At 40.1% G+C, this 14,455-nt stretch overlaps 2 non-coding genes across 2 annotated transcripts; both read left to right on the top strand.

The window, feature by feature from the left end:
• Positions 1 to 451: 451 nt before the first annotated feature.
• Trnad-guc (transfer RNA aspartic acid (anticodon GUC)) lies at positions 452 to 523 on the top strand. Its single transcript has one exon. It is a non-coding gene; the product is annotated as a tRNA-Asp (tRNA).
• Positions 524 to 1,180: 657 nt separating this feature from the next.
• Positions 1,181 to 1,252, top strand: Trnaw-cca (transfer RNA tryptophan (anticodon CCA)). Its single transcript has one exon. It is a non-coding gene; the product is annotated as a tRNA-Trp (tRNA).
• Positions 1,253 to 14,455: the final 13,203 nt, after the last annotated feature.

Raw genomic sequence — 14,455 nt, forward strand, 5'->3', positions numbered from 1 at the left:
ATGGAACTGTCTGAGAGGCTCCAGGCTGTGGGGCAACCCTGACTGCAGCAGACATCTGGCAACCATACGATACCCCTGAACTTCAACTTCCGAATGAAAATTAAAATTGGTGAGGGTAAAAATTCTGCTTCAACTCACATACCCTTGGTCCTGATTAAACCCAAGAAAAAGCTCAAGCCAACCACCTAAATCATTTGGAAAGCATAAAGAACCCTGGGAAGCTATTTTACACAATTCACCACCACTAAAATTGGAAGCATGTTTTGTTTCACTTACGCTATACCGCTTATCCCTTCAGCCCAAAAAGTTCAAGGCGGCCGGTAAGATAAGCAGAGCCACTCTTGGAGGGCCCCTTCTCACATCTCCTGCCCGTGCACGGAAGAGAACTGGAACCCAGGGAAGGACCTGAACGCTCCTTGAAGAAATACCTGGACAAAAGGAAATGCATGGCTCCTCGTTAGTATAGTGGTTAGTATCCCCGCCTGTCACGCGGGAGACCGGGGTTCAATTCCCCGACGGGGAGGTTCGCACACTTTTAGTAATCCAGTATTACCTTTCGTGTTATCTAACCCTCATGACAATTCCCGTTAAGCCTAAGAGGTGAGACATCTTTTTTAAGTGTACGACCATGTCTTTTCAAAATGACCACCACCTTTAAGCTTAACGCTCACTGTGAAATGAAAGGGGGACCTGAGAGACAACACTATATTGTTGACAAAGGCGGGAAGGAAAGCGTAAAGACTGGCAGGCCCTGAGCTACTCCAGGCGCCAGCTGGCACCCGTCTGCGCGTGCGCAGTGGCTCCCCGGGATTGCTCAGCAGGGTCACGAACTCACGCGCGATCGGTGGGGGAGGGGAGAGGGAGGACGGCGTCTCCGCCCCTAACGGGCGGGGGCGGGGCACACAAGAACGGAAATGGCTTGATAAAGAAGAGGAAGGACGGGTTTCCAGGGACCTTGGGGACCCCGCTTAACTGGGTAACCCTGATCTCGGGCCTCCGCTAGTTATGTCTCAACCTAGGGAGAAAGCTAGTTGTCAGGGTGTTTTGAGCTCTGAAGAAATCAGTAGCCAGGTCCGACAGGACGCTGGAGTGGAATGACTGCAAGAGAAGGCGGGGTTCAACCGGAAGAAGCGCCATGTTATCGGAGTCCTAAGAAACCGCGCGAGCCACAGCCCAGCAGGACCTCGTGGCGCAACGGTAGCGCGTCTGACTCCAGATCAGAAGGCTGCGTGTTCGAATCACGTCGGGGTCATGGCTTTTTTTCCTAAAGTTACCCATTTGTACAATCTTCGGTGTGTTCCCGCCACTTTTCAAAAATGCTTTAGTGTTAAAAGAAAAAAGTCGATTAAAAAAGTTATCGTAGTAATCTTAGTTTTCAGAAAGATAAAGCTTAAGGCTGGAGTTTGTACTAGTTGGTCTTGTAAAGTGTGTTTTCTGTTGTTGTTATTAACGTGAATTAAGCCTACAGAAGTGGATTATTGCCTCTGCATCACTAAGCATATAAGCTTAGTGGTCCTTCGTAGCAAATATGCAATATATGGTGCAGGCTGTTTTTCCGAAAATGGTTTTGGGCCATTTGCCTTTTTAAAGCAAGTACAATAGAATACTGTTTACAGTTTTGAATATTATAATTTACAAATTTTAGCCCTCACCGTGTGCCCCGGGCACTGTAAACAACCGCACGACGTGTGACTAATCTCCCACTTTAACATGAGACTGTGGCACACAGCTTAGTGATCTGCCATGGGGCCCCAAGATTGCAATCAGGTAACTGACTCCAGACAGTCCTCTCAAGGGTTTGATAATAATGGGGGGGGGGGGGGGGGGAGACAACTGTTGAAAGAACATCTTAGAAGCTGCAGAAATATTTTTTCATCAATTTCAGGTGAGTGGTAGCAAGTAACAAGTCACATACGACTTTCGACTATTAATCTCTTTATACTAAGTAGTGCCTTAAAGGTATGTATACGAATATTTATTGCGCACACACACAAAAAAAGGAATAACAAGGCTATGAGAAATATTTTTTAGGTTTTTATTCCAATAAACTTTTATGTTTCATAAAGTCCCTTTTACTGCTTAAAAATTTGAAAATATCAAATAATAATTTCTAATGATTCAACCTAATGTAGCCACATAGCTAGACATTGTATTTTCACTTGATGTAGTTTGTTTTTCCCTCTCCTGTTTGGTCAAATTAAAAATAGATCTATTTCAAACAGATATTAATGAGACCTCCACCAAATATGATGAACCTGGTACTGTGGATGAAGGTGCCTAAGTAATATTACACTTAGTAAATTTACATTGAGTAAACTTTTCTTTTTTCGAACATCAAGAGTCAATATATTTTAAGCCACTGAATCCTATAATGTTTTGTGCCACAAAAGTAACATAAACCAAGTGGTATGGGGTGCTAAAAATAAGATTAACTCAGCTTTATATGAGCCCGTAACAATGTGATACAACCTGTTGTCTGTATCACAAAAATGTGATTTTATACAAATGAAACATGCTTGGTACAAATGAAGATCAAAGAAGTACTGTTACAGAAATATGCAGTACTTACAAAGGGTTCCAGGCAGAAGAAAAGAAGATAGCTTCTCTTAATAGGCTAAACTGTCTTGCCAAAAGTCTTATGTTAAATCCCTAGTCCCCAGTACCTCAAAATGTACCGAATTGGGAGACAGGCATTTAAAGAGATGATTAAGTGAAAATGAGGCCATTAGGGTGGCTTCTAATTCAATCTGACTGGTATCATCCTTGGAAGAGGAAATTTGGACCTACAGACATCAAAGATGTATGTACACAGAGGAAAGGCCATCCAAGGACGGAACAAGAAGACAGTCACCCACAAGCCAAGGTTTATCACCTTGACCTTGGACTTGCCTCCAGATCTCAGAGAACATAAATACATCTTGTTTCATTTTGTTATGAAAGCCCTAGCAAACTAATACAGCTTCCTTGGAGACCACTTCGTTCTTCAGTGTGACCAGAGAAGAAAACTGGAGAAATGAGCCAGATGACATAGGACCTTGTTGTACCATTCTAATTTAGATTTTATTTTGAGGTAATGCAGAGCTAATATTCATTCATTAAACATTTTGAGGCATCAAAATGTTTTCTAAGCTATAAAGCAGTTTATATACACATTTTTATTAATACTATTACGTGCACTCTAAAACTTTCACTTCATAGTTCCCATCTTCTTTCCCAAAGGTGAACATAGTTTCTTAGAATGGTCCTTTGGCTGACTTGCTATAACTTTGAATTAACCTAAACCCAACACTTCATTTTAACCTGACCTTTATATAGGGTTGAGGTGTAAAAAGAGGATTTAAAATATACAGATCCATGTCTGAATTCAAATTCTGACTTTGTGACTTTGTTCTATTTCACTAAAATTTTCCAGAGTAGTATTTATTCTTAAAAGGGGATTAATCCACTAGTACAGAATTGTCTGAGCATGTATGTCACCTGATTAATAACTCTTCTCTTCTGCAATGATTTGAAATCAGTTACCTAAAATAGATCTGGTTAAGTTGATGAAATGGAGTTTGGGAATATGCAAAATTGAAAGACAAATTACGAATTCTGATAAGTCAAGTGATTACTCAACTTCTCATGCTAATTTTTTAAAAATTGTGATTCAAATTCATATGTGTTCATTGTAGAAATCTTGGAAAATACAGAAAAACAAAATAAAAATCACTGTGCCTCACTACCCATGGGAACTACTACAAACATTTTGGTCTATATAAGGTTTGTATATTTTTCTTTGCATAGATTTTTAAATACACACATCTCCACATACGCTTTTACATATATGTTCAACCTAATGTAGCCATGTAGCTAGACATTGTATTTTTCACTTGATGTAGTTTATGACCATGAAATATATGGATTTTTATGATCATGATTTATATAGATATATCATAAATTACTTAGCCAGTTTCTTCTTGTAGATTTCAATTTTTAATTTCCCACCATTATAAATGATGAAACAACAAATATAAACAAACTCCACTTTTGATTATTTCCTTAGAATAAATTCCCAGAAATGGCTTAATGGAAATAAACATATTTTAAGGATTTTGGCTTTTCAATTTTTGACATTATTTTAAATGAAACTTGTTCTTCTGTTTGAAGTGACACCCTTAATTTTACAATTCCATGAAAAACAGGATAATGAAAAACAATGTCAACTGTATGTTAATAACATGAGAAATGGAGGCAGTTATCCAAATGATCAAAAAAGAAAAATAAAGCTATGAAAAAGTTTCTGACAAAATAATTGGAGCAATTTTTTAATTTTGAGTTTTGTCTTAACACAAGTATCTTTTTGTTGATTCACAGGGTTTGGGACATTGATACTGTAGGTATCTTAAGGATTTTTTAAAATCTGATACTTGGGTTTTTAAAAAATATTTCTAGTTGTAGATGAACACGATACATTTATTTTGTCTGTGTAGTGTTTTTTTGTGGAGCTGGGGATCGAACCCAGTACCTCACACATGCTAGGCAAGTGCTCTACTACTGAGCCACAACCCCAACCCTAATACTTGTTTTAATAGAAGATATTTTTGTATTGGATGAATATAACAAAATACCTACTTTTTTTTTCCCCCCACAGGGAAATGAGAGTTTTAAACAGCATTGTTATTCTGGCCTTATTGTCAAAATGTCTAGTCAAGGTTGGTGTCATGAGAAAGACTACCAAATGAAACATTCTTTGGAATGGGAAGGACCTTGAGTACAAATGGTATAACTTACTTACGATAGGACAGATCTTCCATTGGAAAAAAGATGCAAGAGAAAAGGAGTGCAGATTTGACAGTTCTGAGGTTGAAGCATTCTCAACAGATGGTTTTTATTTTCTTGTATGAGGCAAGGTCACAGCTGAAAAAGGAGATGTGGAGAAAAGGAATATAAGAGATTCGGGGAGAGAAAGGTATGAATGGTTAATCCAGAGAATGGTATGGCTTTACCAATTAGTGTCGAGTGCTCCTATGGGGACTAAAGTCGAATTAAACCAGTCAATCCATTTCATGACTTTTCTCCAGCAGTATTTGCTGTTTGGTTGTAAATAAGAGAAAAGTTCAATTCAAGCAGGATTCAATCCAAGTAAGGTTGAGGTTACCCCAAACAAAAAAGGAGGAGAGCCATTAAGATAAGAGAGTTGAAAATATTTACAAAAATGTTGATTGATGTTGATGGGAATTAATTTAGGTGAGTTAAAAAATGAGTATGATGGCAGAAGCAGGAAAATAGACAAAAAGTGTTAGACTTAAAAAGGATTCATGATTTGGAAGTCTTACTTAGGATAAGGGAGAGTACAATAAGCTGGGGGGAAAGGCTAGTAGTTAACAATTGGGACCCTGAAAATTGAGATTTAGAGAGTAAGGTAATGGATTTGAGGCAAAGCCAGTACTCTCGATAAAACATTTCTTCTTTCCAATTCACATCTGCCTGTGGCCCCTTGACCACATTCCACATACTCAGTCCAAGGTGGCTGCAGCACCTTTCAGATTTGGACTAGAAGGACATCACCAGCATTCTTGAGTCCCCAGCTTATAGAAAGCAGGTCATGGGACTTAGCTTCCCTAATCATGTCTAAAGTAGAAAGCGCCTGAAGTGGCAGCTTCCACTTCACCCACAGCTTCTTGCTTCAGACCCCTAGGGGCTGCCTGCAGTGATTCTCATCCTGCCATGTACTGCCCGGCCTCCCAGGCTTTCGCTTGAAATCTTGGTGGAAGCTTCAGTGACACTGTAACTCTTGCTTTCTGTATGCCTACAAAATGAGTACCAGGGTTTGACACCAACAGAGTACCCAGGTCCACTTGGAATGTAAGTGCAATGGCCTTTGAGTCCTGGCAACTGAGCCATGGGAAAGGAATCCTAGGGAAGCATTTCCTAGGTATCCCTGTGCCAGCAAGGAGCCCTGGGCTCTTTTCTTAAAGCACAATCTTTCAAATGAGTTTACACTTTTACAACTTTAAGCCTGGAATGTGTGGGGGTATGGTCAATTCCTTAGAAGTCCTCAAGGCCTCCTCCCACAGTCATGGTACAAAGTACTTGGCTTCTTTTTAATGGCACTAGTCTCTTCAGCAACAGCAATCACATCCTTCTTGGTCCCAGACTGCAAATTTTTAAAATCTGTTCTGCTTTTTGCTCCCCATTCTCACTATAAACCTGACTTAATCAGTCATCAATAGCCACTGCAGAGCCTGAATATTGTGCTGCCCTGAAACTCCCTCTACCAGATGATTCTGTCACCTTTTTTTTTTTTTTTTTTTTTCGGTATTGGGGATTGAACTCAGGGCCTTGTGCTTACAAGACAAGCACTCTACCAGCTGAGCTGTTTCCCCAGCCAATTCTGTCACTTTTAAAATCAGCCTCACACAAAATCTTAGGGCATGGACAAAGCACAGACAAGTTCTTTGCTAGAATGTAATGGCCTCTACTCTGATTTCCTTTGCAAACCTCATCAGCACAGTCTTTACTTTTACATTCCTATCAGCATTCTGGTTTCATAAATTAACAGCAGAGTCACCTGTTAAGCTCCACTTACAACATTCTAGACTCTAGCCTGATTATCCAAACTTTTCCTGCAAACCAGTTCCAAAGGCTTCTGAACCACATGTCAGATATAGTCACAGCAATAACTCCATTTCTGGTACCAATTTTCTGGGTTAGTCAGTTTTCCTTTTGTGTGACAAAATACCTGAGAAAAACAAAAGGAAGAAAGATTTATTTGGTTCATGATGTCAGAGGCTTTAGCCCATGGTCACTTGGACTCATTGATTTGGGTCTCTGGCAAGGCAGGACATCATGGTGGGGAGTGCACAGTGGCAGAAAGCAGCTTACCTGAGGTGGCCAGAAAGCAGAAAAAGAGAGATGCCAGGGACAAAATATACCTCAACCTATTTCCTTCCCCTCAGTCCCACCTCCTAAAGTTTCTACCACCTTTCAATAACCCATTAAACTAAATCCATCATTGGATTAATCCATTTTTGAGGTCACAGCTCTACTAAAGGTCCCACCTCTGAACACTGCTGCACTGGGAACAAAGTCTTCAATTTATGAGATTTTGGGGAATATTTAATATCTATACCATAACAGGAATCATGCAGACATTGCTTAGCACTGTGGAATCCATACAGGCACTGTGGTGAAATGATTCTGAGTTCAGATCCTTTTTCTTCCTCATACCCTCTTGTGTCACTGACACTGAACTCTGCAGGCCTCACATTTCACACTCATTCAACAGTCTTTATTGAGCACCTGCTGCATGTGTGTGTGTGTGTGTGTGTGTGTGCGCGCGCGCGCACGCGTGCTAACCACCATCAGCACACAAACCAATGATACACTGAGCCTTTGTTCCATGACAAAATGGGAGCAAAGATTTCAGCCTCAAGGTCTATGGACCAATCAAGTGAGGCAGATCATGAGAAAATATGTGACATGTATCAGTATTCAGTTAACATCCATTTCCTTCTTTTCTTTCTTCTTCCCCACCACAATCTCAAAATTCCACTCCTCAACTGTCAAGACAAGTGTCTGAGGAAGCACAGAACAAGAAATACTAGTCTTGGCTTAGAGTGTGCTCCATTTTGACTCTCATGCATGCTTCCTTCTGTTCACCTCAGAATTCTGATTCATTTCTAAGCATTCATGACTTTCAAAACCTGTCTTCTAATTTTCCATTTTCTTTTTTCTCTGTGGTGCATCCTGAGCAGTTTCTTCAGGACAATCTTCTAGTTCATAAATTCTCCCTTTAGCTTTGTCTACTGTGTGTCCAATGTGTTGTGGGTCCCCAGTGCTCTTGGATGGGCTCTATGTGTTTTCAGCTTGATTCTGGAGGACATTTGGTCCTTTCCTTACACAAGAAATAGATCTTAGAGGAGTCAGACTCAAGTCAAATTCAAAAGAGCAAAATATTCATCTGCCTAGGTGCAAAAGAAAACTCCTCTGGCACTATTTAGAAAATGGGCCATAGATATTTGGGGGAGCAAGGAGCCTCCTGATGAGCTCAATTTATACTTAAATTATTATTAAGTATATTTAATCAGCCTGTCTGAATATCTATGTCTGCTGCAACCATATCTTAAATAGGTACCCAGGAGGTGGGTGACTTAACACTTGTTAATCTAACCCAGCTACAGTGTTTTGAGGAAGTGGATGTTGGAATCAAGGTATGAGAAGGGCCTCAGCAGAATGACTCAACTTCCCTGAGCCTCAGTTTCCTCATCTGTAAAATGGAAATCAGAACACCCAGTTCTGAGTTTGACCTTAATTTGACCCATGTCTAACTTTCCATTTACTGTTCCACCACCACTGGGATCACACACTCAGGTCTCCTTGTATCTCCATCCCCCTAAGCTCATTTATGCCCAAGAACTTTCTCCTTGCTATTCCCTCTGCCTAAAACATGCTCCCCAAGATTCTACCAGGGCTGGAGACTGATCCTCAGTTCTTATAGACAGCAAGTTGGATCCCCTTTTCTTTTCCTTCTTCCATTCCCTGACTTTTCATTAGAGTACTTAAGGTATTGTCACTTAAAGCAATTCCTGATAAGAACATGGTATATATTGTGTTCCATAACATAGACTAATAATTTTTAGCTAAATTGGTCTCTTAAATCATGTAGAAACAAAAGTAACACTAGCTTTTATAATTGTCATGAATTTGCCTTTCCAGAGATCTTTCTGTCTTTATCCAGCTCTGAGTCCTAATATCTTTTAGTTCAACTTGAAGGATTCCCCTCATGCAGGGCACATCCAGTGGTGATTAACTCCCTCAACTCTTTTTTTACTAGTGTTGTGATTTGAATGTATGCATCCCTCCAGAATTCCTGTTGAAACTTCAATCCCAGTGCAACAGTATTGAGATGGGGCCTTTAGAAGGTGATTAGATCATGAGGCTCCAACTTCCTGAATGGGATATGTGTCCTTTAAAAAAAGCACTTGTCTAAAATGCGAAGATCTGTTTAATCCTACACAACACAGGGACACATAGACTTATTATGCTGGGAGTGGTGGTAGATGCCTAAAATCCTTGCTATTTGGGAGGCTGAGACAGGAAGATCTCAAGTTCAAGACCAGCCTAGGTAACTTAGTAAGATCCTATGCCATAATAAGATTAAAAGGGCTGGGGATATAACTCAGTGGTAGAGCTTTTGCTTAGCACATATGAGGACTTGGTTTCAGTAGCCAGTATCTTGAAGAAAAAAATAAAAATAAAAAGCACTTGAGGGAGCAAATTCAAGCCTTCTCCCCTTCCACTGCGCAAGGACACAGCAAGTCACCATGTTAGAAGAAGAAAGCCAGCTCTCTCAACACACTTTATCTCAAGGCACCTTGATGTTGAATTTGGTCAGACTCTCGAACTGGGAAAAATCAATTTCTGTTGTTAAAAGTTGCCCAGCCTAAGGTATTTCATACAGCAGAATGAAAGGGCTAAGGCATCTGGGAGTGCCTCCATTTCTCTCACCTAGGGAGGGACATTTTTGATGACCATTGGATTCTTGGCTGACAGCTTTGTTTTTCATCACTTTGAATAAATCAAACCACTGCCTCCTGGGTTCAGGGTCCCTGATAAGAAATCTGATGAGGACTTTATGGGGAAATTATGGTGAAATCTCCCTTCCTCCCTTCTCAGCCCCATAGGTATTAATAGCATGCCCTACAGTGTCTTCAGAACAGAACATTTTGTTATAGTATCACAATGTAGGTGAAGTGTTACTGTCCTTTTGAGAACAATCATTTATTTTCCTTTAAAAAGAATATTTTAATATGGACTAGATAGTAGGTGACTTTAGGTAATTTCACAAGGGAGCTGTAATTGCATAGAAAAAAATGTTCCTTCTTCTTAGAGACTTATACTGAAACATTCATGGGTGAAATTGTCATGGTGTCTGATATTTACTTTAAATGCTTTGTTGAAAAAATATATGAGAAAATGTGGCAACATGTTTATAATTGTTAACTCTAGATAAGATCACAAGGGTATTTACTATACAGTTCACTCTATTTTTCTTTTTCAGTTTTTTTTTTTTTTTTAAATAATAGAAAATGTAGAGACCACCAACAGTTGTCCCAGGGCCACAGGCCGTACTTTCTTCTGATCAGAAGAGTTGATGCCAAGCATTTCAAGTTGAAAGGAAAAGGAATTGAATACATCGAATGTAAATAAGATGAGATCTTTAAAAGCCAAAAGTTACTACAGATTTTTGGACTTGAAAAGATCATTGAAGCATAATACAGGTTTTAATTTCCAAACAAGTATATATCATTCTCCATAACCCACTGAAGTAAAAAAGCTTCTGGAGTCCTTTCTTATCAAAATGAAAATGGCTCCAGAGACCAAAAAGTGAGACAACCACTCTGGGTTACACTTGGTTGTGACCAGACCATTTGTTGCTTCGACCTCACAAGCGACTAATGTGAAGGAATTTCAAACAACACCTATAAAGGACTCTGGCTGTGACTGATTTTTGTCCATAAGTACAGGGAGCTTTCATTGGGTGACCTGTTGACTCATAGTTAGCTCATTTAGTAGTTTCACTTTGGTCTTTCAATATTGATTATTGATTTTGGGGTTATTTTGTTTGTTTTGCTTTTAATTTTTTTTAGAGCTAGCATCCTTAGTTGGCGTTGCTATTTAGGATGTGTAGTGAGAATAGTCAGAGTAGTGAGGTTATGAGAGCATGGAAGGACTTTTCGACTAGCTTCTACATGGAGGAACCCTCACATGCTAAATAGGGTTCTGAGGCACATCAAATAGGGAAAGTTTACTTAGGTGAATCTGATTGCATATCCTCATGGGGACAGAGGTAGCCATGAAAGTTCTCTGGAAGGTAGAAAAGAACTTTGCCTTTTATTATATTCAAGGTGAATCTAATGAAGACTGTGGAACACCCAAATGTGATCCAACTCTGACATTATTGAAACCACTGAAAATGTGATGGAGCATGCAGGTGGGGGAGAGCTACTGCAGTATGTCCCAGAGGTCATTGGCATGCAGGAGGAAGTCCATAGAGTGCTCAGGCAGATCATGTATGCTGTGCACAACTGCCACGAGAAGGGCACCATGCACAGATCTGAAGCTGGAGAACATCCTGGTGAATGCCAGAAGAAACATCAAACTCTGTGACTTCAGGCCAGGCATCAGATTCACAGCTGGCAGACTCTGGATGCCATCTGCAGCAGTCTCCCATACTATGCCCCAGAACTCTACCAATGAAAATATAACAGTCCCACCATGGACATATGGACCCTGCGTGTCCTTCTGTACTTCATGGTCATAGACGTCTTCCCATTTAACAGGACCACCTTTTTCTAGCAGAAGGAACAGGTTCTGCACACAAGGTACAAGCTTCCCTCTCATACTTCCTTGAAGTGAGAAGTGTCATCAGTTACTGACCGACCCCACATAGAATTCCACAGTAGACTAAGTTGTGAGGCACCATGACTTAACCAGGGGAGAAGTATTCATTGATTCCTTACAGGGAGCCATTCCCCAACCACCCAGAACCCTCACTAATGAGGGTTGTGTTTGACATGGCTTGTGGTCTATATGATACCTGAGTATCTAACTTAGGTAACCAGAAAATCTGATGAGGTTATGGCTACCTTTCTGATGCTCCAGCACCAGGCAAACCAGGGAAACTGATCATTCCAAGTTAAGCCTGCACATCCAGAGGTTGGGCCCAGCCCATTCCCCTCCGATCCTTCCAGCTTCAGTCTCTATTCAAAAAGGAATGCCAGTGGGCCTGCCCTTTGGTTCGTCCCCCTTTTAGCCCTGTGAGCTACAGCTACTTTAGGAGGACAGTCAGGCAGAAGGGCAGTAGAACACCCAGTCTGCCTGCCATTCCCCTCTGCAGCTGGCAAACAAGGACACCCCACTCCCAGTATAGCCCCACAACATATTGCAGATCCCCTCACCCAGCCACTTGTTGAGCAGCAGCGGGTAGGAGGCAAAGAGTAGCAAGTCCTACTGGGGTACTTTGTCACCAGGAGAAAACTCTCTACCCACTGAGCAACCCCATGGTGGGACTATAGCCTGTACCCATGACAGGAGCAAAGACTGGAAGGCAGTGGCTAGGATTGCACCTGTATCCTAGGAATATTTTGCTGCATGCCATGTTGTTGCCTACTGACCCTCAAGACACCCTAAATTCTGGAACAATGTGGCTCCAACAAAAGGAAGACAGATACACCCTGGACTCAGAAATAAAGTGGCTCCAATGAAAGTAGACAGCTGAGACAGAGGCAAAACCAAAAAGATCACACAGGATCTCACTCGCGTGGAGGTCTGCAAACTTCCTGGGATATCTCTCCATGAATTCCAATCAGGAGGGCATCCAGAGCTGCCTGTGGATGAGGGGGCTCCACTGTCCTCATGGAAGAAATACCAGACTTTTTACCTGGGACACTTCACCCTGCCCTATTCTTCTCGGTCCTTTCTCGCATGTTTCTGGGGTAGCAGAGATGGGTCTTAAATAATTTCTATTTCTCACCGATTTTGTAGTAAAATTGATGCTCCATAGATGATCACAGATTTTTTTAAAATGGTAAGGTAGTTATTGATGATAAGGCTCAGAGTCTTACCACTAGAGTGAATACAATGGAAAACAGGAACAAGTTGTTGGAGAAGTCAAAGATCTAAGTGGCTAAGTGTTGGTGTTGCACAGATCACCTGTTAAAAATGTTGAATCTGCATAAATTGTAGACAAGAAGAATGGTGAAGAAAACCTAGAGCAAGGAGATCTATAATTTCTGAAGGAGAGTAGCCAGGACGTTAGTAAATAATAGAAAATAGAGTAGAGAGTAACTTAGCTAGGTGATGTGAACTTCAAATGTTCCTGAAGGAGGAAAGAGGAAGTTTGAAAGTAGTGATCAGAACAAATTCAGTAGCCTAATCACTTGACCTTGAGGTACATAGGAGGGATAAATATCCTCCACTTTGGAATTCTACAGCAGAATTAAAGCAAAAATTACCCTCATCACTAAAAATAATGGTGCCGGAGATACATCCTACAATGATTCCAAGTCTCAATTTGATAACTCATGGAGAGAAAGATCTAGAACGGCAACCTTATTCTGATAGCTTATGACATAAGTCATGCTTCCAGAGAAACGTAGTATCTGCAGTAACCTTCTATTGATAGTGTATCCAGGAATAAGAAAAAGAGATGAAAGTGATGGGTTTTGCTTAGCAAATTAATTTCAGCAACTAGGATGGAGTAATTTGTGAATCACATCTCCATTGGCATGTAGGGCACAGTACTGTATTTAAAACAACTTTCAGACTCAACAGTTGGTCAACATTCCTTTGTTTGTGGAAAAAAATAGGATGAGTTATTGTCTCTAAAGATTAAACTACTTGGAAAAGTTCTGTGGATAACAAAATAAACAGTTCCAATGCAGCATCTTCAGGAAGCTCACTGAGGTGGCACTGAGACCTCAGTATTGTATTGTACTCACATCAAACGTAGGTAGTAAAATGTTATCTTCAAATATCAGCAATACCTCTTCCTCTGAAGATCCACTTCAGCGACCTAGTGGCCCAGGTATCCTCATACAATAGGGTATCTGTCAGAATATAGACATCCAACCATGAACTTCACCTTAGATTAAATCTAGTCCTGATAACTCTGAATGGTTTCAGCCAGTACAGTAAAATCTATCTCTTAAAACACTATTAGTACAGTTAGGCTAGAACCAAACTCTTCAACTAGCAAGATACCAATTTAACAAGATAATTTACTAATTTGAGTAGGGCAGAAAAGACCTATTGGCTATGGCCTTGCAGAGATAAAACTCAAGACTTGCTTAAAATTTGAGACTATACTGGAAAACATTACTGAAGTACATTGCAGATTGGAACAATCCCACATGAATTACATTTGCTGGGATTACCAGTCACTGAAAAATCATGGTCCTTTGCCTCTCAGCCCAGTTCCCTTTTTGAAGATAAAAACACTTGCCTATGTGCCCAGGGAAGCTGTGATAGGTGAAAAATACTTTCATAAGTCATCATTAAAATGTACAAAATAACTTTATTAAAACACAATTTTTAATTCTCATCATTGAGCTTAATATTATTGCCTAAATATATGTGAATATTGAGATTTTTTTGAAATAAATAAAATCACTCCTAGGAAAATAATGTCATTAAAAGAATGTTTCTTCAAAATCATAACATTTTTAGTGGAGGCATTTATTTTAAATTTATTCCAATTAACCATGTACAAATCGGGTAAACATTTTTAAAATTCGATTTTTTTTTTCAGAGTCTGAGGATACTGATACCCTAAATCAGAGGACAGCTTCTCTCTTCTTTAGGAAGCATCTTGAAACGTATCTACGTACGTATATTCTTGAAACGTATGTGTTCCTATTGATGTCATCAATGGTGTTTGTTTCCAGGATGATATTTTAATTAGAGTATA

Source organism: Sciurus carolinensis, chromosome 4, assembly GCF_902686445.1.
Source record: "Sciurus carolinensis chromosome 4, mSciCar1.2, whole genome shotgun sequence".
Taxonomy (NCBI): domain Eukaryota; kingdom Metazoa; phylum Chordata; class Mammalia; order Rodentia; family Sciuridae; genus Sciurus; species Sciurus carolinensis.